The sequence below is a fragment of the Dipodomys merriami genome, unplaced genomic scaffold (assembly GCF_024711535.1).
Source record: "Dipodomys merriami isolate MVZ:Mamm:240054 unplaced genomic scaffold, mDipMer1.0.p SCAF_359, whole genome shotgun sequence".
In the NCBI taxonomy this organism is placed as follows: Eukaryota; Metazoa; Chordata; class Mammalia; order Rodentia; family Heteromyidae; genus Dipodomys; species Dipodomys merriami.
In genome coordinates this window covers 870,949-896,833 of record NW_027205148.1, presented here as the reverse complement: position 1 = coordinate 896,833, position 25,885 = coordinate 870,949, and positions in this window count along the sequence as shown.

The following is a 25,885-nucleotide window of genomic DNA, read 5'->3' as shown; positions in this document are numbered from 1 at the left end:
AAGGACTTCTTCCTCTTTTTCTTGGTCTCATGGGTCATGGGTTCCTCAAGCTAGTCCAGAAGAATACATAAGTAGAAAAGCAGGTCTGAAGAGGTCATGTTGAGCTTGACATACTGTGTAAGTTCTTTTGGGTGTCATGGTTCTTGGGCTCATAGAAATGATCAGAGTAGAATTCAATCCACATAAGGAGGATGGAACAAAACATGCTGTGTGCAGATTGGTGACAAAGAAAATGAGAGCCCACACTCTCCATTGTGAGTCTTGTACTTTAGCCTCTTTCTGGCAGAACTTGCATGTTGGGAAGTGGGAAGAGACTCTTGCAAGCACACAACCCACTTAGAAATGTCTCAAATATAATCCCCTAAAATTCTCCCTGTAATAGGAAGAAAAAGTTGTTTCTCTCCCCACTGGATCGCATTTGCTATACACAGCCCTCCCTGTCATCCATGAGAATCCAAAACCACAAGCACATCCATAACTGTGTAATCTGCTATTCACTGAAGTGCCAAGCCTCAGCTCCCTGGTGAAAATCACAACTGGTGTGAAAAGAAGAAAGTTGACTTTGATTCAGAAACCTGAAAATACCAAGTTTTCAACGACAAAAACTTCTCTTTGTGCCAACATCCACTTACTTTTTCATTTGTTCATCTTCCTCCCAGTTATGGTAGAAAGATCTTTACCAATGGGAGGAGAGTAGGAAGTTAACTCTATGCTTCTCCTTTTCTGAAGTTAACTCTATGCTTCTCCTTTTATGAACTAACAAGACACAAATGGGACTGGTTATGTCACACATGGTAAAGTAAACATGACAGACAAAAAGTAGAGTTATGTCTATACAATTTCATAGAAATTCTGTGCATCTGTCCCAATAAATACACAATGGCTCATGCCTTTAATTCCACTAATCAGGAGGGTGAGATCTGAGGATCACAGTTTGAACCCTCTCTAGTTTGTAAAATTCTAAAGACACTTATCTTCAATTAACCAGCCAAATGCCAGAACCAGACCTTGGGCTCAATTGGTAGAGTGCTACAAATCAGACAACACTTAGGCCCCAAATTCAAGTTCAGGTTGCATCCTTTCTTCTGTCTATATTCCTTCAAAAGCCTCCAAGATAGTAATTTCCTAGGTGAGGGTGGACATTGGGTGCCACTGTCTCATTCCTTTAAACCTAGTCTCTCAGCAAGCAAATTGCTAAGCCTCCATTAACTTATGCGGTAAATGAAATTTTCTGGCAACCCAGTACTAAGGAATTAGCCGGGGAATGCACTTCTTTGTCTCAAGCCAAGTTCCTTTGATAAGACCCCAGTGAAACAGTCTCAGAAAGATAGCAATTATTCCAATAATCTGCCAGGGGTCTCATCAGCCCTGGGTTTGTTTGTCATGGGGCTTAAACTCTGGGCTTAGTTGCTGTCCCTCAGCCCTTCAGCTCAAGGTGAGTGTTCTACTGCCACAGTATCACTTCCGGTTTTCTAGTGGTTCATTGGAGATAAGAGTCTCATGGGCTTTCCTGCTTGGGCTGGCTTTGAACCATAATCCTCAGATCTCAGTCCTTAACTGTAGTGCTCTAACAGTTGTGCCACAGATCCAGTGCCAGCTTTCCTGTAGTGAACTGGAGAGGATAGACTCATAATATTCCCTGCTCAGGGTATCTGAACTAAATCTCAGGTCTCAACCTCCTGATTAGCTAGTTATAAATATGAGCCTCCAGAACCTGGTGATAATGCATTGTTACTGGAGACAGTGGGGTTGCAAATTTTAGTGCACCTTCACAACACTCTAAATCATAAAACAGCAACAGTAAAACCCTATATCAAAATACAATAATAAGAATTAATTAGAATACAATTTAGTGATATATTCTGCTAGCATAAAATTGAGGAAAACTTGGTCTTAATGACTTAGCATCACAAAACCAAACAAAATGAGATAATTTCAGTAGACCCTACAAATTTTTAAATTCCCTCTTAATAATTTCAAAACATTATAAGAAACAGGAAAATATTCATACTTATAAGGAGAATGTAAAAAGGATAAAAGATGGCAGGTTATGAAATGGAAAATTCTACACTGTAGGAAAATTGCCATGGTGAATATATGGTGATATTGTCATGGTGAATATGATAATGTTCTTCAGAGCAGCAATAGATAAATAAATAAATAAATATATATATACATATATATATATATATATATTACACATAGTATAACTTGTCTATCTCTATCAATTTCCAATTTCTAGTGCACATTATCAATGTATTCATGTATATTGTATATTCCAAAAAATAACTAGCAGAGTCAGGAGGTTACCAAAATACATTAGCTTCAATGTTTTAGGAGATCAATGTGCTAATTATGTTTACTATTCTATATATTAAACATGTAGTGTATTATCATTGTATCTCTAAGTATATACAAACACTACTTCAAAGTGAAATGGAATACAACAATGTTTTGGAGGTACAAGCCTGTAAAGCTACCTGTTTGGGACATCATTTCAAGACCAGTGTACTTTTACCTGCAATTATCCCCAACCCCTGGCTCTGCGTCATCGAATACGTCTATCATCCCAGGTCCATGGGGAGCTGAGAGCAGGAGGATTTCTATTCCACGCCATTCTAGACAAGAACTTCCACATGGCTCCATCTCAAAGAAAGAAGGTTCAACACTGGCTAGCACATATCTCCACCACCTAGGTGAAAATAAAAATAAGAGCTTTGTAGTAGAAGAAACAAACAATATTAAAACAAGCCAATACAAACCATCATGAACAACACACACCTAGTGTTTGTTTCTCATACCTATCATCCTAACTATAGCTAGGACTGTATTGGTGAGCCTGATGCACTAAACAGTTTATCATATTAAAAATGACTATTTGAGTGTCTGTTTTGATTTCGAGGTCTTTGATCTATTTGTAGTTGATTGTGGTGCCGAGTGATATATAAGGATCTAGCTTAATTTTCTACAAGTGATTAACTGATTTTGCCAGCACAATTAACTGAAAAGGCTGTCTTCCATTGTATTTATTTTAGCGCCCATATCGAAGATTAGGTGGCTATATGCCTGTAGGATCATTTGTGGGATTTCAATTCTATTCCATTGGTCCTGGGGTCTGTTCTTGTGCCAGTACCAAGCTCTTTTGATTATTATGGCTTTTTAGTAGAGTTCGAAATTTGGTATTGATATTCCTTCAGCAATGTTCTTTCTATTAAGGATCATTTTTGCTATTTGGGGTCTTTTATTGCTCCTTATGAATTTTTGGATTGCCTCTTCTCTTTCCTTGAAGAATAAGATTGGAATATTGATGGGTATCACATTGAATTTGTAGATAGCCTTGGGAAGTATTGCCATTTTCACGATATTGATCCTTCAAATCTTAGAGAATTGGAGGTTTTTCAACTTTCTAAGTTCTGTTTTGATTTCCTTTTTCACGTTTTCAAAATTTTCATCATAGAAATCCTTCACTTCTTTGGTTAATTCGTAGGTATTTTATTTTTTGTGGGGCTATTATGAATGGAGTTGCTTTCCTGATTTCAGCCACGCTTTTCTCATTATTGGCAAAGAGATAAGCCATTGATTTTTGAGGGTTAATTTTATACCCTGCCACTTTGCCAAAGTTTTGAATCAGCATGAATAATTTGTGAGTGCAGTCCGTGAATAAGAGAAACCTTCGGTCACCTTAGCACAGGCCAATATTTTCATAAAAGAAACACAGACACACAACAAATCAAAGAAAGGTTGGACAAATAGGATTGCATGAAATTGCAGAGCTTCTGCATGGCAAAGGACATAGCTAGCAATTTCAATAGAAAGCCCACGTACTGGGAAAAGATCTTCACTAGCCAGACAATGGACAAGTGTCTCATACCTAAAATATACCTGGAAACCAAAAAATTAAATCCCCCAAAACAAATCCCTAAAGAAACAACTGCCCAAGTAATAAGTAGCCTAAGACTTAAAGAGAAACTTCTCTGAAGAGGAAAGACGGATGACAAATAGACACATGAAGCAATGCTTAACCTCCCTAGCCATAAAAGAAATGCAAATCCAAACAACATTGAGATACCACCTCACCCCATTTAGAATGGCTATAATCAAGAACTATAAGAACAATAGATGCTGGAGAGGATGTGGCAAAAAGGGAACGTTACTGCTTGCTGGTGGAAGTGTACACTTGTTTAAAATCTTTGGAGGGGTTGGGAAGTTGGCTCAGTGGTAGAGCACTTGCCTTTCATGCCTGAGACTTGGGTTAGATTCCTCAGTACCACATAAGCAAAAAGAAAAAAGCAGGAAGTGGCGCTGTGGCTCAAGTGGTAGAGTGCTAGCCTTGAGCTGAAGAGCTGAGGGACAGCGTCCAGGCCCAGAGTTCAGGCCCCACCAGCGGACCTGCCCCCAAGCAAAACTTTGGAAAGTAGTATGGAGGTTCCTCAAATGACTCCACATACATTTCCTCTATCACACAGGAATCCCACTTTTGGGCATTTACCCAAATGATCACAAACAAGACCATACTAAAGTTACCAGCACAACTATGTTTATTGCAGCATTATTTACCATAGCTAAGATATTGAACCAACCCAGATATTCCTCAGTAGATGAATGGATCAAGAAAATGTGGTGTATAAACAAAATGAAAATCTCTGCCTTCATCAGAAAAAATGACTTCGCCCCATTTATTAGGAAACGGAAAGCCTTGGAAAAATTATATTGAGTGAAGTAGTCCAGGCGCAAAGAAACAGGTCCTATGTTTTCCCTTATTTGCAATAACTAGTATATGTCCGAGACAAGCAGAAAAATCTAATAAGTTGATATTAGTTGAAATGAACCGGAAGATAAATATTCAAATGTTTTATTTTTCTTTCATGAGATTGCTACTAACATATCTATAAGATGATTTATTTGTTGTATTGTATGTCCCTCCCCCACAGTATAACCCCAGCTTTCACTGTATTTGATGTTGGTATAATTTGTGGAGGGGAAGGGAAAAAACAATTTTTTAAATTAGGGATACAGGTGCACCCACTGCAACAATGAGATATACAAGACTTTTTGTTGGAAAACGAACTTTACAACTTTGCCCGGAGGTTGGGGGTGGGGAGTGGGGAATGGGGGTTAGGGGAGGTGTGTGGCAGGGAAATAAGAAGGGATGGGAAGGGGAAACAAAGGAGTGGGCAACAATTCCTGGTAAGAAATGTGCTCATTACCTTGCCCATATAATTGTAACCCCACTCTATAGTATTTTTACACACAAAAAAAAAGACAATTTCAAGGCAGGTGCCAGTTGGTTAAGCCTGTAATCCCAGCTACTCATGAGGCTGAGATCTGAGGATTGCTGTTCAAAGCCAGCCCAGCAAGAAAAGTCCCCGTAAGACTCTTATCTCCATTTAACAGCTCAAAAGCCAGAAGTGGCTCTGTGGTTCAATTGGTAGAATGCTACCTAACTTGAGCACAGAGTCTCAAGGACAGTTCCCAGGCCCTGAATTCAAGCCCACAACTGACAAAAATATAAATAAACATCTAAATGTCTGAATTTCTTGTGAAATGGTAAGTTCACTGTATATACCTTAGTAACAATTACATTTATAAAAAGAATCTGAGAAATCCCGAAGACATGGGTCCTTATGATGTTCATTTTCTTTCCAAAATTTCAAAGTCCCAGCATCTGAGCTGGTAGCACACAGATTGTAGCCCAGAGTGATGTGAAAATATGAAGCCAGAGATCCTTTCATATTTTCCCACCAACACTTTTATTACTTTAAACAAAAAAACAAAAACAAAAAAAGCAAACAAAATAGACTTTATGGTTAATTAAACTGCTATTAAATATTCCAGGCAGGGGCTAGGTAGGTGACTCAGTGGTAGAGTGCTTTCCTTGCATGCATGAGGCGCTGGGTTCGATTCCTCAGCACCACATAAGCAAAATGAAAAAAAAACCGTGAGTGGCACTGTGGCTCAAGTGGTAAAGCACTCACCTTGAGCTGAAGAGCTCAAGTGCCTAGGCCTAGAGTTCAGGCCCCATGACTGGACCTCCCCCCAAAAAAAGATTCCAGACAGAATTATATTGTTAAATGATGAGTCAGTACATATGTTTTGTTGATACTGAATTCACATGTGTCACAAAAGTATCCATGGATTAATAGCTAGAAACTCTTAAGAGTAAAGCATATTAATTAGGTGAGTTTCATGGGTAGTCAATGAAGAGAACAACACACTGTATTCAGTCAGGTGAACTAGTTTATTTACTGAACTTCTGCCCATGCCATATATGGTAGAAAGGCATGTACAAAAAATGGGGCTACTTAACCTCGGGCAAGGACGTATCCAGGTGAAGTATCGGATGAGGTGTGGCCAGGTGGGGGAAAATACTGGCCACACTGGATCTAGATGTGACTTTAAGGCCTGGGACTCACCTCTGGTTAGATGGAAAGTGTGACCAGAGGCTGACCAGGTTGTGACTTAGCAGGAGGGGACGGTGGCTGCCTCCAGGTGTGGCAAATACATAGGTAACACTTAAAGGGTGAAAACTTAGTCAAGAAGTGGGAAAGTGTCAGCAAAGGGTCTGCATGGCCTGGACCTAATACAAAATACAGGAAGTACCTCTGCCATGTGATTCCTGACTCCAAAAATTTAATTTTTAATCATTTTCTTTCTCTTCCTTCCTTCCTTCCTTCCTTCCTTCCTTCCATCCTTCTTTCCTTCCTTCCTTCCTTCCTTTCGGGCTTTCTTCCTTCCTTCCTTTCTTTCTTTCTTCCTTCATTTCTTTCTTTCTTCCCTCTCTTTCTTTCTTTCTTTCTTTCTTTCTTTCTTTCTTTCTTTCTTTCTTTCTTTCTTTCTTTCTTTCTTTCTTTCTTTCTTCATTCTTCTTTTATTTTCTTACTTTCAAACTTACCCTACATTTTAAAATCAAATCACCTATATTAAACAATGATTAACTCGAATTACCTGTATTCATTTATTTCTGTCATATCTTCTAGAGGTAGGCAGAACTGGAGTTCACACCATTAACAAAAGTGGTAGAATTTGAGAGGATCACAGTTCTGATTCAGTCTAGGAAGGAAATTATCTCCCATATCAACCTACTAGGTAGGGATATTGGAATGCAATCATGATTCCTGTTTTTTGGGGTGGGTGCAAAAATTGTTACTCTATGATTAAAGTAACTTAAACAAAAAAAGATTGGTGGAGTGACTCCAGTGGTGGAATACCTGTCTGGCAAACACAACAAAACTCAAGTCAACTTCCTAAAGATAAAATAAGAAAAGGAAAGAAAGAACAACTCATACTGAGCATGTGTCCAATGTAAAGATTTAAACTAACTTATTGTCATTATAAATGCCATCATCTATTTATAGGGGTAAACACATTTTGTGTCAAGCCTAAATGAAAAAATAACATACTATATATAAGCTTTGGTAAAACAGAGGTCTAGCTTACAATGATGAACACATAAGTATGCATGTGTAGTGGTGTTGCAAGTTTGTTAAGGCTTATGAAAGTGCATCCTTTTGATGAACTTGACATGATGAAATTACCTAACCATACAGTTCACCAGACAGATACACAAACACACACACACACACACACACACACACACACACACACATATATATATTAAGTAACATAATATATAACAATAAAAAATTTACAATGAATAAATTTAGTGAACAGGTACCTTTCCCAAAAAATTATTTACCTGAACCAATTCATGTGTTAAAGTCTCCAATGCTATATCACACTTACCTGGTTGCTGATCCTTTTCAACTTTTTTAAGATATTGTTTTTTCTTTGTTTTTCAGATGAAAAAACCTGCCAATAAATATATTTGTATGACATTCCTTTCTTTAGTAAATGAAAAGCACATTTTGTTATCTGGCTCTTTATGTATCATCAAAATATTTTTTTATAATTTCAAGTACATATTGTCTTAGAATTAGATCTCACTCATTCTCTTCTAATAGTACCTATGGGAAAGAGAATATGAAGGATCATTCTGTTACTTTGGGAGCTTCTGTCATTTATCACTGCAATAAATATTATGAAAATGAAACTCTGAAATTATTTAGAGAGATGACTTGAAAGTTAACTTTTTACACACTCATGCTACTCCCTCAACTAAATCATAGAACTTAAGTCACAATTTAGCTGTGTGCCAGTGGCTCATGCCTCTAATCCTAGCTACTCAGGAGTTGAGGTCTGAGGATGGTGGTTCACAGCTAGTCCTGGAGGAAATCTTTGACAATCTTACCTTCAGTTAACTTACCTTCAGTTAACCACCAGAAAACCGGAAGTGTCACTGTAGCCCAAGTGGTAAAGTGCTAGCTTTAATCTGAAGAGCCCTGGGAAAATGCCCAGACCCAGAATTCAAACCCCATGACCAAGAAGAAGAAAAAAGAAACAAAGGGGCAAAATGTAACATTTTTAAGCTAATATGCACATATACATAAAAAATGTATAGAAATAAAACTATAATAGTCCCTGGACTGGCAAAGAAAAAGATATTAATGTGAAATTGCCTTCAATAATTCATTTAGACACTCTATACCGAGAGCAGGCTACTGGAACGCACATCACTAATTGAAGAGGTAAAATTTGAGAAAATCACAGTTCAAACCAATGTGCAAGGAAAGTAATAAGAGTCTCATATCATCCTAAAGCTTGGCATGTTGGAATGCATTTGTGATCCCAGCTACTTGGCAGACGGAAGTGAGGAACTTAGCCTCTGTTCAGCCCTCAGCAAAATTGATAACCTATGAGTAATGTAACTAAATTGAAAAAGGATCTTCTAATGGTAGGATACTTGTTCAACAAACAAAATATCTAAATTCATACATTTCCTAAAAGAGGAAAGAAAGAAAGAAAGAAAGAAAGAAAGAAAGAAAGAAAGAAAGAAAGAAAGAAAGAAAGAAAGAAAGAAAGAAAGAAAGAAGAGAAAGAAAGAGAGAAAGAGAGAGAGAAAGAGAGAGAGAAAGAAAGAAAGAGAGAAAGAAAGAGAGAAAGAAAGAGAGAAAGAAAGAGAGAAAGAAAGAGAGAAAGAAAGAAAGAGAGAGAAAGAGAGAGAGAAAGAAAGGAAGAGAAAGAAAGAAAGGAAGAGAAAGAAAGAGACAGAGAAAGAAAGAGACGGAGAAAGAAAGAATTGAAGGAAGGAAGACAGAAAGAGAGAAAGAAAGAAAGCAAACAAGGAAGAAAATAGAAATAAAAAGGGGCTGGGAAGGTGGCTCAGTGCTAGAGTGTTGGCGTTGCATGCATGAGGCCCTGGGTTTGATTCCTCACCACACATAAACAAAAAGAAAAAAAAAAGCCGGAAGTGGCACTGTGGCTCAAGTGGTAGAGCACTAGCCTTTAGTTGAAGCGCTGAGGTACAGCACCCAGGCCCAGAGTTCAGGCCCCACGACCAAACTCCCCCCCCCAAAAAAAAAGAAAGAAAGAAAGAAAGAGAAAGAAAAGAAAGAAGGGAGGAAAAAAGAAAAGGAAAGGAGATGTATAAATAAAAAAAAACTCAGCATGTGTTAGATGTTAATAATGACCCTAAATTATTTTAGCTATAAATGCCATCATATAATTCTGGGCAGAGACATTTTTCATCAAGCCTGAATAATCTATAGCATACCACAAACAAAGCTTTGGTAAAATACACGTCTGGCTTAATCTGTTGGACCAATAGGAGTGTATGTCTAGTGCTGTTGCAGTTATGTTAAGGTGTGTGGGAATTTACCATCCTGACGATCTTGCAATGATGAAATTGACTAATTACACAATTACTTGGGCAGATACCTGCTGAGATCTATATTAAGTCACAGGTTAACAAAGAACAATATTTACAATGAAATATATTGAACGACCAGGCATCATGACCAAAATTATTTTTTACCTGATTCATTGTATGTTTTACATTCTATATCAATTGTACATGTTCCTCATTCCCTTCTGTCTCAGTATGTTGTCTTTCCTTGGTTTTATTTGTTTTCAGAACCATGGTATAACAGAACATTTCTTGTATTTTTGTCTTCTAGTATTCACAAAGTCTGCAGTTAAATATGCTTAAGTTCCTTTTGTTAGAAAATTTAAAGCACATTGAGTGGGATCTTCATCATAATTTTGTTATAATCTCAAACATGTTTTTATCTCTGACATTTTACCTTTTCCAAAGGGCACTTTGGTGGAAGTAAGAAAATCAAAGTTGATTTTGATAGACAATTTCGGTTACTAAAAACTCTGGTACATAGTAAGGTAAGCAACTCCGAAATTATTCATTAGAAAGATGATTTGAAAGTCATCATTTTACACACTAATACTCTTTCCTCAACAAAACCAGAGGATTTATAATAACTAATATTTTTGAAGTTAATGAGCACTAATGTTCATGAATTTTGTAGAAATAAAATGATCACCCATGAAACCTTACTGATACTTCAAAGAATACTTTCCAGTTAGAAAAATCATCTTCACACATTTTTGCACAATGTGTATCTGCCTGGTAACAGAACCCCAAACTAGACTAAGGCATCTAATAGCTATCTAATTTTTGTTGTCTTTATTTAATGTTGCTTTGTTATCATATTGATTAATATGAATTCTATGACTAGTATAAAATCATATTTGTACTAAAATTTACTAGGTGGGACCTTCATGGATGAGGTTGTGTGGGGTTTCTGGTGGAGCCCTCTCTGGTACAACGGAGGAGTTGGTTGTGGCACATCCTCTGTGGTGGAGCAGAGAAGGGCTTTGAGGGTGAAGGCCAGTCTGTGTAGGGCTTTGAGACAGCAGTGAGGATACTGGAAGGACTAGACTTATTAGGGGTTGTGTCTCTTGTGGAGTAGGAGGGACTTTAGGATGGAGACTGGCAGGTGGATGGGTTTTCAGTGGAAGTCACTGGAGTCCAGTGGGGTCACTGGAGAGGAGGCTGTTTGGGGCAGAGCTTTGAGAAGAAGAACAAGACTACAAAGAAGAGATTACTTAGAGGAGGGGTTCTGGTGGACCACTGTGAGCTCTTGTGGGATATGTAGGGTGGGATTTCCCACAAGGCAGGGCGAGAAATCGATGCAAGAGGCTGGCAGAAGGTGGGGTTTCTGGTGCAGGAATGCGGAGCTATGAGGGAGAGACTTTTCAGGGTCTGGCCTTGAGGGTGCAGGGAGGTGCTAGGAAGAAGTGGGCTAATAAGGGGCAGGGTTTCTGGTGGAGAATGGCAGGCCTTTTGGAAGTGTGTTAGGGTGGAGGTGGGATTTCTGGCAGATCAAGATGTAGTCACGATGTATGGAGGAGTTTTTCAGGACCAGGGCTTTGTGAGATCACTGATAGAATCCAGTGGACTAGATTAGTTAGAACGGGTTTCTGGTGTAGCCAGTCACCACTTCGTAAAGAAGAGTAATGTTGGGTAAAGATTTCAGTATTGCAAAGCAGGACAAGGAGTTTGGACAGGGTTTCCAGTAGGGCAAGGCTACCTTCAAAAAGGGACTTTGGAGGGACAGGGATTTACACTTGAACCTGGTGAGGCTTCCAGAATGAGGCTAACTGGTGCAGTAGTTTCCAGTAGAGCAATGTGGGTGTTGAGAGATGGGATCGTGTGGTGGGGGTTTTCTGGAGCAGGTCAGGTCTTAGAACCATGGGGCTAATTGGAGGAGGGGCTTTCAGAAAGAGTGGAAGGTCTACAAAGTTGTAGGGTAATTATAGGCAGGGTATCTGGTGGAGTAGGGTGTGGATCTGAATGAGGATCCAATAGGAGGGTGGGTTTATCTGGGGAGCAATGTAGGTCATTGAGAGAGTAGATTTGGGAGGTGGAGGGGCTTGTGGTGGAGCAGGGCTGACTTTACAGGCAGGAGATGGGCTGTGTAAGAAGCTTCTGGCCACACTAGGTGGGGCTTCAAGGGCAGGTAAACGAAGGTGGAGGATTTTTGTGTAGCATGATGGGCTTTCTGGGAAGAGGTAGGTTCAGGGCTGAGTTTGACAGGTTAGCCCACTTAAAAGGAGGCTAGTTATGGTTGGAGTTTCTGTTGAAACCAGGAGGGGTTTGAGGGAGCAGTCTGGTTGGGGGTGGCATATGAAAGGGAAGTAGGAGCTTGGAGGTACTAGAATATGGGAGCAATGGGACTATGAGGGACTAGAGTAGTTATGGGCGGGGTATCTGGGGGATGAAGTGAGGATTCAAGGGAGGAGCCCGATTTGGGGGTGGCGTTCTTGGTGCATCAAAGCAGGCCATAGAGGGAGGAGATATGGATGTGGCCTGGTTTCTGGTGGTGAAGAGCAGGGATTCCAGGAAGGGGTTGAGCGGAAGAAGGCTTTCCCTCTAGCAAAGGAGCTCTTTCAGGAAGGAGTCTGGTTGCAGTCAGGATTTGAAAATTTATAGCGGGACTACCAGGTGGTATGTTAGTTAAATTTGGACTTTTTTAGAAGGAGGCTGACTGGAAGAGGGTTTCCAGTGGATATAGTCAAGTTTTATGGGACGGGAGAATAGGAAACGGGCAAGACTTAGTGAAGAGTGGGGATCCAAAAAATAAACAGTTACTGCTAAGAGGAACACCATTTTCTGTCAGTGTACAATTATATTACTTTATGTATGCGAGAGATATTGGAGAAAGTAACCAAGTAATTACATTCCTAGTGAAATTTTTCTTTATTCCAATTGAGTTAAAATAAAACCACATGTCACATCAGGCTCAGAGGCATGCAGTAGACTAAGACACATGAAGCACTGGACTTGATTCCCCAGCACAACCTTTAAGGACGACAAATAAAAAGTGTAAAATTTCTCACTTGGTCATAATGGACACTCTATTGTCTTAAAATTGTGAATGAATAGAACTTTTACTCTGGCCATTTTAGAAATCCTAAAACTAAATAAGTAGTAGTGTTTTAACCTTATATAATATTGGAAAGTATGTTAAAATAATTAGGAAAATATAAAATTGTATGAAGAATGTTCATTCTCCCACATCAATTTTTAATCTAAAAGAATTTAAAAGCACAAATTTTCCATAGAATGAGATTGCAGCATGGTTTCTTTTCAGTCATCAAAAGGGTGACTTAAGCAATGTGTCTTTTTCATTGGATGCATCGATGTTAAAACATATGTAACAATGTGAAGCACTAAGATGGCATGTTGAAGCTGGAGGCTAAACAAGCTCTCACATAGAAAGAAATTTTAGTGTTCCAGTGAACAGTCCTAGGCCAGAGAATTACACCAAATGTGCCATCACAGTACAGAGAGTTTGGCTAAATGGGGAAAATCCAGGCAAGGAGAAAGATCTGAGCACTCGCCGGCAGCCACAACAGTGGCGGCTGCTGTGGCAGTGGTCGTAGCCGCCATACCTGCAACACAGAGAGTCTGGGACAGAGGTGCCAGAGGCAGTAGGCAAGGGGATTCTAATCAACACCAGCAAGAACTGAGAAGGAGCAGATATCTTCACCCTGCAGATCACAGACCAGAGACGACACAGGAACCAACACTCTGGCAATATGAGTAGAAGCCTGACATCCTCACTCCTTCTCAGAGAGCACAGGAGGGAAGGCCACCCATTCCCCACCCCACTACCAGAGATCTCCCTCTTTGATACTGGCAAAGGCCTGGCTGAGCTGCTAGCGCCAACTCAGGCTTTGGGAAAAAATAAAAGAGTCATTTGGCAGGTCACAGGAACCTGCCCAGACTTGCCAGGCTCAACTCCACCCAGGAAAAAGTCACCCACCCCAGGCAGAGGAAAATTCACCCTCAGGAGTAGCTTTCTTCACTGGGTAAACAGAGCCAGAGGCTGCCCCTCCCTACAGCAGCCTAGACAATCAATTGAAATTCTGTAAACATAAACGCTGAGAATGCCTCCAGGCTGGGCTCTGTGAGTTTCTCAAGCTAGCCCCTCAGGGAAAAGCTACTGTTTCCTGAAAGGCCTCAACTCTACCAAGAACTTAGCCTCAGCACAGCATCTCCAAACTAGAATAAACAGCCATCTCTCTCTTTTGCAATACTCAAAACAGATCTCCCTGCCACTGAACTAGCCTGGGAGGAGGATCACAAAATCCTGGGTAAAGCAGAACATTTTTCTGCTTGCCCAAACTAACCTAAGTTACCAATCAAGCCACAGAAAAACTAAATACCACAGGCAGACCAGAGACTCCACCTAGAGAGTGATTACTAACACAAGGGTGATACAGAATCTTCCAACCCCCGCCCCCAAAAATAAAAGAAATTTTTTGTACCTTATTTTTAATTTTTAATTTTTAATTGTTTTAAAATTTTGTTTTCTATTATTTTTTCTTTTATCCTCATATAATTTTTATTTTAGGTGTATGTGTGTGTGTGTGTTTTCATCTCTACTGATCTTTTGATCCTTTTTCTTTCTTCCTTTCTTTTCTTTCTTTTCACTTCTCTTTCATTCTTTTCTGCGTGACTTAATTGCTGTTCTGCTCAGATATACATGTCGTCAATTATTAGATCTTATCCCCCAACGTGTACACACTTAATCCAGAAATTTATTACTCAATTCATAATCTTAGACTTAAAATATTAATAGCAGTATTACCTCTTTATACCTATATAATATTTTAAAACATTTTTATTTTTCTAGTTTTTCATGTCTCCTTTCTATCCCTCCCCTTCTCTTATCCCATCCCCATTCTTCTGTGAATACTATTTCTTCAAACTTGCAGTTTTTAAGGGTTTCACTTTTTAATTTTAAATTTTGTGTTTTCCATTTTTTCTTGTCTCTTTTTTCTTTTTCTTCTTTTTTTCTTTATTCTTTCTTTTCCTTTTCTTTTTTTCTCTCTCTGCTATCATTCTGTCCAATCCATTTCCATCTTTGAGATCAGAACTTGGTTAAGTCCATTCTCCCTCACCTTCTCACATCCCTCTAATCCTTTTTCCCCCACATTCTCGCTAAGCCTAATCATTTCTGGTTGCAAAATTCTTCTTTCATGTTCTTAGGCAATTAAGACATACTTGTTTGATGTTGAATAGATTTTATCTCTTGAACTAGATTGTTTCTGCAGACTTTTGACTGTGCAACTACAGATTTTGGTTGATGCTTACCTTACAATAGTGTTCTAGCACAAAACTGGTGTTACTCTCATGCCAAATGGGCAGAACAAACCGGAAAAACACAAGAAAAATGGCAAGTCTGGGGATGTCAACTCCCACTCATGACAATCAGGGGACAGAACAGATAATAAATAATCCAGAGGTGAGTTCCCAAAAACCTCTACAAACACTTCAGGTAAACAGGGTCAATGAATAGAGTGAAAACATGCAAAGGTCTCAGTGTGAGCATGACAAGGATAGAGAGAAGGCAAAAAAGATCAATACATGAAGGTCATGAGCATGAGGAAGCTACTCAAAGATTGATACAGGAAATTCGTGAACAGATTGAGAACACTTAAAGAGAAAAATAGGAATTGCCTGGGCAGGTTGAGATCAAAGAGATAGACAGGAATTGCGTGAGAAGGTTGAGATCAGTCAAAGAGATAGGAATTTTGTGAGCTGGCTGAGAGCAGATGAAGAGAAAGTCAGGAATGGCATGAGCAGGCTGAAAACACTCAAAGAGAACTACAAGAATTGCATGAACGTGAGGAAGCTAATCAAGAGAAATATAGGAACTGTGAGATCGGGATGAGAATAGACTAAGATCGATAGAGGCATTCATGGAATCCATAAACAGAGAGGTGAAAGAAGTCAGGGAGACCACAAAATGAATGCTGAATGGAGCCCAACAGAAGGAATGGTAGTCCAAGGAAAGCATAACCAATCAACTAAGTGATTTGAGAATATACACTAAACACCAAATTAAGGAAGTAAAGAAGTTCATAGAAGATCTAAAAAAAGCTCCAACACAGAATCTGAAGCCATCAAAACCGACCAATTAGAAGGAAAAGAAATGAAAAACAAATAGAAAGACTTGACAATATGTTAGGCCATGCAGAAGATCAAATCTCAGGGATTGAACACAGCCCAGGTATTATAGAGAAAGAACATACAACCATCCAAGACAAATCCAAGAAATATGACAGATCTATTCAACATTTGGAAGGCATCACCAGAAGGCCTAATCTGAGGATAATGGGTATAGAGGAAAACCGAGAGAGAGAAGTTAATGGACTAGGAAATTTGATTAACAGAATACTAGCAGAGATCTTCACAAACATGCAAAAAGATAGGCCTATTCAGATACAAGAAGTTTTTGGAACTCCAACTAGACCAGTCCGGAACAGGACATCTCACCAACACAATATAATATGCAAAGGATCAATTCAGACCAAGGGAAAGATCCTTAAAGCTGTCAAGGAGAAAAGATCAATCACCAATAAAGGGAAACCACCTCAGAATTCTCAGCAGAGACAACTAAAGCAAGAAGAGCTTGGGATGGTGTATGCCATGCCATAAAGAGAAACAACTATCAACCAAGAATCCTGTACCCAGCTAAACCCTACTTCATAACTGAAGGCCAAATAAAAACCTTCCATAGCAAAGAAAAATTGAAACAATATATCTCTGCCAAACCAGGCCTACAAAAGATACTTAAAGGTATCCTACACATAGAAAACCAAAAGACCACAATAAAGGCCAAGAAACTGCACCCCAACTGAGAATCCAAGAACCATAGGAAGAACCCAATTGCCACAATCCCAAGAAGGTGGATAAAATGGCAGGAACTCCCAAATACCTCTCAATGAGAAGAGATAAGGAAGCTCGCTATATACTAATTAAGGGATCCCTCCTTCAGGAGGATATTACAATTCTAAATATCTATTTTCCAAACAACTGAGCACCCAAATTTATCAAAGAAAAACTACTTTCCCTCAAAACCCACATAGATCCAAAGACATTAATTGTTGAAGACTTTAACACACCACTCTCCCCAAAAAATAGATCAACTCGGCAAAAACTCAACTGAGAAAGTGCAGACCTAAAAACCTGCATAGATCAACTAGATGTAACAGACATCTACCGAATATTTCAACCGGCAGCATCAGAATACACGTTTTTCTCAGCAGCACATGGAACATTTCCCAAAATAGATCACATTTTAGATCACAAAGCAAACTTGTCCAAATTCAGAAACACTGAAATTATACCTTGCCTTCTCTCAGACCATAGAGGAAGAAAATTAGAACTCAAAACCAAAATCCACCAAAGAAAGTCCTGTAACACATGGAGGCTGAACAACACTGTTGGACCACCAGTTGGTCATGGAAGTGATTATACATGAAATTCAAGTATTCATGATATTCAACAAAAATGTACACACATATTACCAGCTCCTCTGCGACATAGCAAAGGCAGTACTCAGAGGCAAGGTATAGGTCTGAGTTCCTACATCAACTAATTGGAGAGATCTGAAACCAACAATTTAACGAGACATCTGAGCCTCCTTGAAAGAGAGCAGCAAGATAAACCCAATCTAGTAGATGGAAAGAAATAATTAAAATTAAATCAGAATTTAAATTAAATAGAATCCAAAAAGAAAATAGAAAGAATCAACAAAACAAAGAGTTGTTCCTTGGTAAAAATTAACAAAATAAACAGACCCTTAGCAAATCTTATCAGAAAAAGATGAGAACGCACCCAAATAAATAAACTCAGAGATAAGAATGGAGACATTACCACAAAAACAACCAAGATTCAGAACATTATATGGGAATACTTCTCAAACGTTTATGCTCATAAGTTTGATAACTTGGCAGAAATAGACCATTTTATACCAAATATCAATATGGGGAACTAAACCAAGATGAGTTAAGCCATAGTAACAGGCCCATATCAAGCATTGAAATAGAAACAGCAATAAGCAGCCTGCCATCTAAGAAAAGAACCAGATGGTTTTACAGCAGAATTCTACAAGGCCTTCAAATCAAAACTCACACCAATATTGCTTCAACTCTTCAATGAAATTGAAAGAGAAAATTCACTACCGAATTCATTCTATGAACCTATAATAACCCTCATCCGAAAACCAGGCATGGACTCATCAAAGAAAGAGAACTATAGACCCATTTCTTTGATGAACATTGACGCAAAATTTCTCAACAAAATTTTGGCCAATATACCTCAACAATTCATCCAAAAAATCATACACCACCATCAAATAGGGTTCATTTCAGGGATGCAAAGCTGGTTCAATATATGTAAATCAATTAACATAACTCATCACATCAACACGAGCAAGGATAAGAACCACATGGTTATCTCAATAGATGCAGAAAAAAATTTGACAAGATCTAACACCCCTTTATGATTAATGTTCTGGCAAAATTAGGAATCTATGGAACCTTCCTCAATACAATAAAAGCTGTATATGAGAAATCTACAACCAGTATTATACTCAATGGCGAAAAAATACAGCCATTTCCTCTAAAATAAGGAACGAGACAAGGATGACCACTCTCCCCACTGCTCTTCAATCTATTATTAGAATGCCTAGCTACAGCAATAAGACAAAATGCAAACATAAAGGGGATTGAAATAGGGAAAGAAGAAGTAAAATTCTCTCTCTTTTCAGATGACAAGATCTTGTATTTAAAGAATTCCACAGACTCCACTCCCAAATTACTCAAGGTGATCCAAAAGTTTTGGCAAAGTAGCAGGGTATAAAATTAACCCTCAAAAATCAGTGGCTTTTCTGTATGTCAACAATGAGAATATTGTGGCTGAAATTAGGAAAGCAACTCTATTTGTAATTGCCCCACACACAAAAAATAAAATACCAAGGTTAACTTAACCAAAGAAGTGAAGGGTCTTTATGATGAAAACTTTAAAACCCTGAAAAAGGAAATTAAAACACAACTTAGAAAGTGGCAAAAATTCCCATGCTCCTGGATGGGAAATATCAACATCGACAAAATGGCAATATTTCCCAAGGCCACCTACAAATTCAATGTGATACCTATCAATATTCCTACCTCCTTCTTGAAGGAAATAGAAGAGGCAATCCAAAAATCCATATGGAACATAAAAAATGTCAAATAGCAAAAAGGACCCTTAATAGAAAGAACAGTGTTGGGGGCATATAAATACCAAATTTCAAGGTCTAATACAAAGCCACAGTAATCAAAACAGCTTGGTACCGGCACAAGAACAGACCTCAGGACCAATGGAATAGAATTGAAAACCCAGAAATGAACCTACAGACATATAGCCATCTAATCTTCGATAAGAAAGCTAAAGACATAGAATGGAAGAAAGACAGCCTCTTCAGTAAATGGTTCTGGCAAAACTGGTTAACTACTTGTAGAAAACTAAATCTAGATCCTAATATATCACCCTGCACTAGAATCAAGTGCAAAAGGATCAAAGACCTCAGAGACAAAGCATACACCCTGAAGACATTACAGGATGGAAGAGAAGAAACCCTATAGGTAATCTTGGCACAGGATGACATTTTGTTAATAGAGACCCAGAAACACGAAAAATCAAAAAAAAGTTTGGACAAATGGTATTGCGTGAAATTGTAGAGCTTCTGCATGGCAAAGGACATAGCTAGCAAAATCAAAAGAAAACCCACGGATTGGGAGATCTTCACTAGTCATATAATGGACAAGGGTTTCATATCTAAAATATACCTGGAAATCAAAAAATTAAATCCCCCAACAACAAATCTTTAAAGAAACAACTGTCCAATTAATAAGTAGGCTAAAAACTTAAAGAGAAACTCCTCTGAAAAGGAAAGAAGGATGGCCAATAGACACATGAAGAAATTCCCAACCCCTCGACATAAAAGAAATGCAAACAAAAACATCATGGAGATACCAGATCATCCAAGTTAGAATGGCTATAATCAAGAACTCTAATAACAACAGATGTTGGAGGGGATGTGGACATTGTTGGTGGGTACGTAAGCTTGTTCAACCACTTTGGAAAGCACTGTGGAGGTTCCTCCAAAGACTCCACATAGAGCTCCACTACGTCCCAGCAATTCCACTTTTGGGCATTTTCCCAAATGATCACAAACAAGACCACGCTAAAATTTCCAGCACAACTATGTTTATTGCAACATTATTTACCACAGCTAAGATATGGAACCAACACACATGCCCCACAGTAGATGAATGATCAAGAAAATGTCGTATATGTACACAATGGAATTTTGTGCCTCCATCAGAAAGAATGACAGTGCCCCATTTGTTTGAAAGTGGAAAGACTTGGAAAAATTATATTAAGTGAAGTAAGGCAGGCCTCAAGATACATAAGTCCCATGGCTTTCCTTATTTGCAACAACCAGTATATATCTGAGTTAAGCAGAAAAGGTCAGATAAGTTGATGTTAGGAAAATGAACCCTAAGATATATATTCAAATGTTTTTTTTTCTTTCATGAGATTGTTTCTAAAATATTTAGAAGATTATTTATTGGTTCCTTTGTAGGTCCCTCCCCCATGATATAACCCCTGCTTTCACTGTATATGATGTTTGTGTAATTTGAGAAGGGGAAGGGAAAAAACAAATCATTAAATCAGGGATACAGGTGGACCCATTGCAACAATGAGATATACAAGACCATATGTGGAAAAACAAACTTTACAAATTTGGTGTGCGGGGGCAGGTGGATAAGGAGGATTCGCTGGGGGGTACCTGGGGAGCATGGGAAGGGATGGGAAGGGGAAACAAATAGGAGGCTACAATGCTTGATAAGAAATGTACTCATTATCTTGCACATGTAATTTAACCCCTCTGTACAGTATTTTCACAATAAAAAACAGCTTGGTCCTAGCACTAGAACAGACTCCAGGGCCAAGGGAATAGTATTGACAACCTAGAAATGAACCTAAAGACCTATAACCATCTAATTATTGGTAAGAGAGCTAAAAAAATAGGATGAAAGAAAGACAGCCTCCTCAGTAAATGGTGCTGGCAAAATTGTTTAACTACTTGTAGAAAACTATAGCTAGATCTTTATATATTACTGTGCGCCAGAATCAACTCCAAATGCATCAAAGATCTCGGAGTCAAAGCAGACACTCTGAAAACATTACAGGATGGAATAGGAGAAACCATAGGTCTCCTTGGCACAAGCCGAAATTTTCTTAATGAAGACCTAGAAACACCACAAATCAGTGACCGTTTGGACAAATGGGATTGCATGAAATTGCAGAGGAATTTGCATGGCAAAGGACATAGCTAGCAACATCAATAGAAAGCCCACGGATTGGGAGAAGATCTTCACTAGCCATACAATGGACAAGTGTCTCATATATAAAATATACCTGGAACTTAAAAAATTAAATTCCCCAACAACAAATCTACAAAGAAACAACTGCCCAATTAATAAGGGGGCTAAAGACTTTTGGACTGTGTTCTTTACTCATATAAAATTTGTCTGTAAACTTATGATTGAGAGTATTACAAAAGGAAACAATATGCCATTTGAAGGCCAGCATAGAACAAAAGGAAATATTTGTTTTAAAAGTGTTCTGCTGCAAAGAAACAAAGACATGTATGTTTTAATGTGTCTTATGCATGGATGTTTCACTCCTGAGATGATTTTCTTGTGGCAGGACTCAGTTATCAATTCCTTTAGTCTGGTCCGGAGTTTTCCTTAGCAATAAGGATTCCAAAAAAGCAGTATCCAGTGAGTATGATCAGCAAAAGCAGGCTCTTCTCAGACCAGTACTCCTTTAAGGAGGCTCCCAAAGAAATACCTGGTGTTTGTTTTGTTTGTTTAGTTTGTGCTGGTTCTGGGGCTTGAACTCAGAGGCTGGACCCTGTCCCTGTACAGTGTCCCTGCCCACCTGGCCCCAAAGCTAGTACTCTACTGTTTGAGCCAAAACTGCACTTCTGGCTTTTTTGGTTTTTAATTACAGATAAGAATTTGACACACTCTACCGTCTGGTTTGGCTTTGAACTAAGAAAGTAAGAAAGTTAAGTGACATCAACTTTATGGACTCATCTTTTGAACCAAGAAATACTAGATGAAGCTTATTATTAGGCTAATATTTGACAATTTGTAAAAGAATAAAATAGGTTCAGCAAAGAATCCATAACTTAAATAACTCAGTAAATATAGGTGCACTGAATCATTTTAGAATTATTTTCTCTGCTTGGCAAGATTACTATTGACTTCATCATTCCTTTTGGGGAAACTTAAAGTCATATTTGCACTTTTTTCTTGGTCTTGGGGCTTGAACTCTGATCCTGGGCACTGTCCCTCAGGCCTTCAGCTCAAGTTGAGTGCTCTACTTTAGCTACAGCACCATTTCCAGGTTTCTGGTGGTTAATTGAAGATAAGGGATTCATGGACTTTCCTGACCAGGATGGCTTTGAACCACAATCCTCTGGTCTCAACCTCCTGAATAGCCAGGATTACAGGCATAATCCAGCAGCACCTGGCTCATATTTGCATTTAGTCACTTAATGACACTAAGTATACAAAGATTGGAAATCAGATAAATGATGTGACATTGCAGCTTTTCAGAATAATTGAGGTAGCAATAAATATGTCCTACTTTTCCATTTTATTACATTGATGCCTCATGAGCTATGGGACCCTTAGATTACCAACTCTTCCCTCTGTGAAGGTATATTTAATATTAGGAAATGTTCATAGAGAAATAAAGAAAGACAGGTTTTTTGAAAGCAAAAGAGATCAAGTATGAAAGAACACCCTAGAATGTGATATATTTATCACACAGAGATTAAGAACTATCCTAAGAGATTTAGAATGTTAAAGGCAATGAGGAATAACCAAGTTGATAACTTGTTCTTCAATAACCAAAAATGGTTCCTTAGAACGGTTTCTGCTATACCTTATTGACTATCACTTATTCCTTTAATCTGGAGTTATTCCTTCTCTTCTGTCACAACTGTTAATTAGCTTCTGTCTTTTTGGTGCCAGGACTGGCCAAAAGGTTTCTAAATCTCACTTAGACTACCCTTCTCATTGTGATTAGCAGTGACCACTCAAAAGCCTGGAATCTTTGAATTTCCAGAATTACTCTTCACCTGACATCTAAGGACATTCCTGGCATTAATTGCTGTGACCTAATGAACAAAACTTTTTTTTTTTCAACACAGTATCCAAAGATAGGTTAAGTACATTAATTAGGTACTCTCCTCAGGTATCAGTATTGATGGGCCAATTATATATTCCAAGTATGAGTTCTTTATTTTGCATTTACTAACTAAATATTTGTTGTTGTTGTTGTTGTTTTGCCAGTCCTGGGGCTTAAACTCAGGGCTAAAGAATTATTCCTCAGCTTTTTTTTTTTTTGCTCAAGTTAACCCTCTACTACTTGAGGCACAACACCACTTCCAGTGTTTCTTTTTCTGTTTATGTGTACTGAGGAATTGAACACAGGGTTTCATGCATGCTAGGCAATCACCGTACCATGAAGCCATATTCCCAGAGCCCTAGAAGACTTTCTTAAGATGGCTTTACATTTTCATTATGTAATAATGTATCATAATTTTTGCCAGAAATTTTTGCTAGGAAAGGACTTTGAACACAATACTGAATCCAATAATGCTATATGGACAACGAATAACTGTCACAGTCTAGCCAGGGCACAGAGGGGCTTACTTCCTACGAGACAGCCCCTGAACCAAAGCTTACCTCCAGAATGAGAGGGCCCCCTTGCTTCCAGCCACATGGGAATGCTGGGCCACCTCTCCAGCACCCATTCAATCAGTTCCAGAAAGAGAGGGAGTGAAAGAAAGATGGTCAGAATTACACTTACACCAGGTGCCGGTGGCTCAGGTCCATAATCCTAATTACACAGGAGGCTAAATCTGACGATCATTGTTCATAGTCAGCCTGGGCAGGAACATCTATGGGACTCTTATCTCCAAAGGACCACCAGAAAATCATAAGTGGTGCTGTGACTCAAATGGTAGAGGACTAGCCTTGAGCTGAGGTGCTCGGGGACAGTGCCCAGGCCCAGAATTCAAGCCCCATGACTGATAAGCATTGGACTTCCCACCACAAGAATTGGACTGAATAGCACCCCTTGTCCTAGGAAGCATGGCAGAGGAGTTATGAGTAGGTTACCCAGCTTCTCTGTTCCTCAATTTCCCTAGCTGCAATACTGAACAAATTGAAGGAACCCCTTCCTCATGGGGATAGGCTAATAACGAAACAGAGCCATGTTTTGTTTCATAATCCTATACCTGTCACACCATTAATAACACACACCAACTGAGCTCTTTCCAGGTATCTTCCTGTCATATTCTCACAGAATTGCTGAGAACCGTATCTGACTGCTGCTCCCTCTGTGCCTGGCCCTGCTCCAGACATCCCTCTGTATTAATCCCTTGTTTCCTCACAACTGTCCCATGAGGAGACCGATACTCGAGACCCAACCCAGAACTTCACCTGTGGTCAAGAATTGGCTGCCGTGGACTAAGTTTGGAAAAATCCATCTACATAAATTACTGAATGTGATACTACGTGTCTACCATCCCAACTACAGAGGACTGGGCCTGGTACTGCATGCCTGTCACAGATAGGAGGAGCGCAATTCAGCCCAGCCTGAGCATATATTAAGCCTCAATCTCAGAAATTTCCAAGACAGAAAAGCTTGGCTCGCATGGTAGAAGACCTGACTGGCAAGCATAAGGCCTTGAGGTCAAAACATAATATACCAAAAAGAATCAGAGGCCCAGTACCACAACCTCAAGTCTATAATCCTAGCTACTCAGGAGCCTTAGATATGAAGATAACAGGTCAAGATTTAAAATATGGTTGGCCTCGCCCATCAGACGTAGTGATGAGAAGCCCTGGAGTCTGACCTATGTTGTTGTGCTCCATACTAGCAGGGCTCATATCCTTACTAAGTGTTGGCCAAGCTCTCTGTCCCCCTGGGAAGCCACCCAATGTGAACCGCACTGCCACTAACCAGGCCCAAGGGAGTACACAGCTCCAGGGCACAAAGATCTCTTGTTCTTTTAACAGTGCTGAATCCCCTTTAAGCCTACCTCCATTCCAGGTCCCCAGAGCTCAGCTGTGAAGCCCATGCACTCCCCAAAAGATAGCAGGTAGAAGTTACCATAGCCAGTCTCCTTGTTACAACCCACATCTACACACACACACACACACACACACACACACACTCACACACACACACACACACACACACAGCCAGACCGGTGACAGAAGACTTGTCAATGCAGCACCTGCAATTTGTCAAATGATCATTCACCTGAGTACAGTTAGTCTATATAAGGATAAAGATTATCTCTCTGTGTGTCTCTCTTTCTGTCTCTCTCTGTCTCTCTGTCTCTCTGTCTCTCTCTTTCTCTGTCTCTCTGTCTCTCTGTCTCTGTCTCTGTCTCTCTCTGTCTCTTTCTCTGTCTTTGTCTGTCTGTCTGTCTGTCTGTCTGTCTGTCTGTCTGTCTGTCTGTCTGTCTGTCTCTCTCTCTCTCTCTCTCTCTCTCTCTCTCTCTCTCACACACACACACACACACACACACACACACACACACACACACAGACTCAGAGCAGTGCCTCTCCTGAGTTTGTTGGAGACCAGATGGACCAAGAGCACCAGCAGAAGTTGGCAGAGCTGGGAAAGGTGATCACCCTGTGAGGACAGTTGAGAGCTGGTGCTGGGGGGGGACAGCCGGGGTGCATGTGTGGGGATGATGTGTTCCTCCCAGATATTCACCTTCTGTTCTGACCCCCAACACACTCACCTCCCTACTGGGCTGTTCTGGGAACCTCTTCAAATCAAAGGGTGACTGAGCATAGAAGACAAGGGCTCACATAGCAAGGGGGTCTATCTTCTGCATCCTACACCCTCAACCCCAGACAAAAGGAAATGTACCAAGAAGGCAAGTGTGGACATGCAGCTCCCCACCTCTGAACTAAAGCCACCAGGTTCCCACCAGGGAGAGGAAGGGTGCAGATGCGCCGCTCTGTGGCTCCCACTGCTCCAGGCCAATGGCTCTTTAGCGCCCACTCCTCACCCAACCCTGCACCT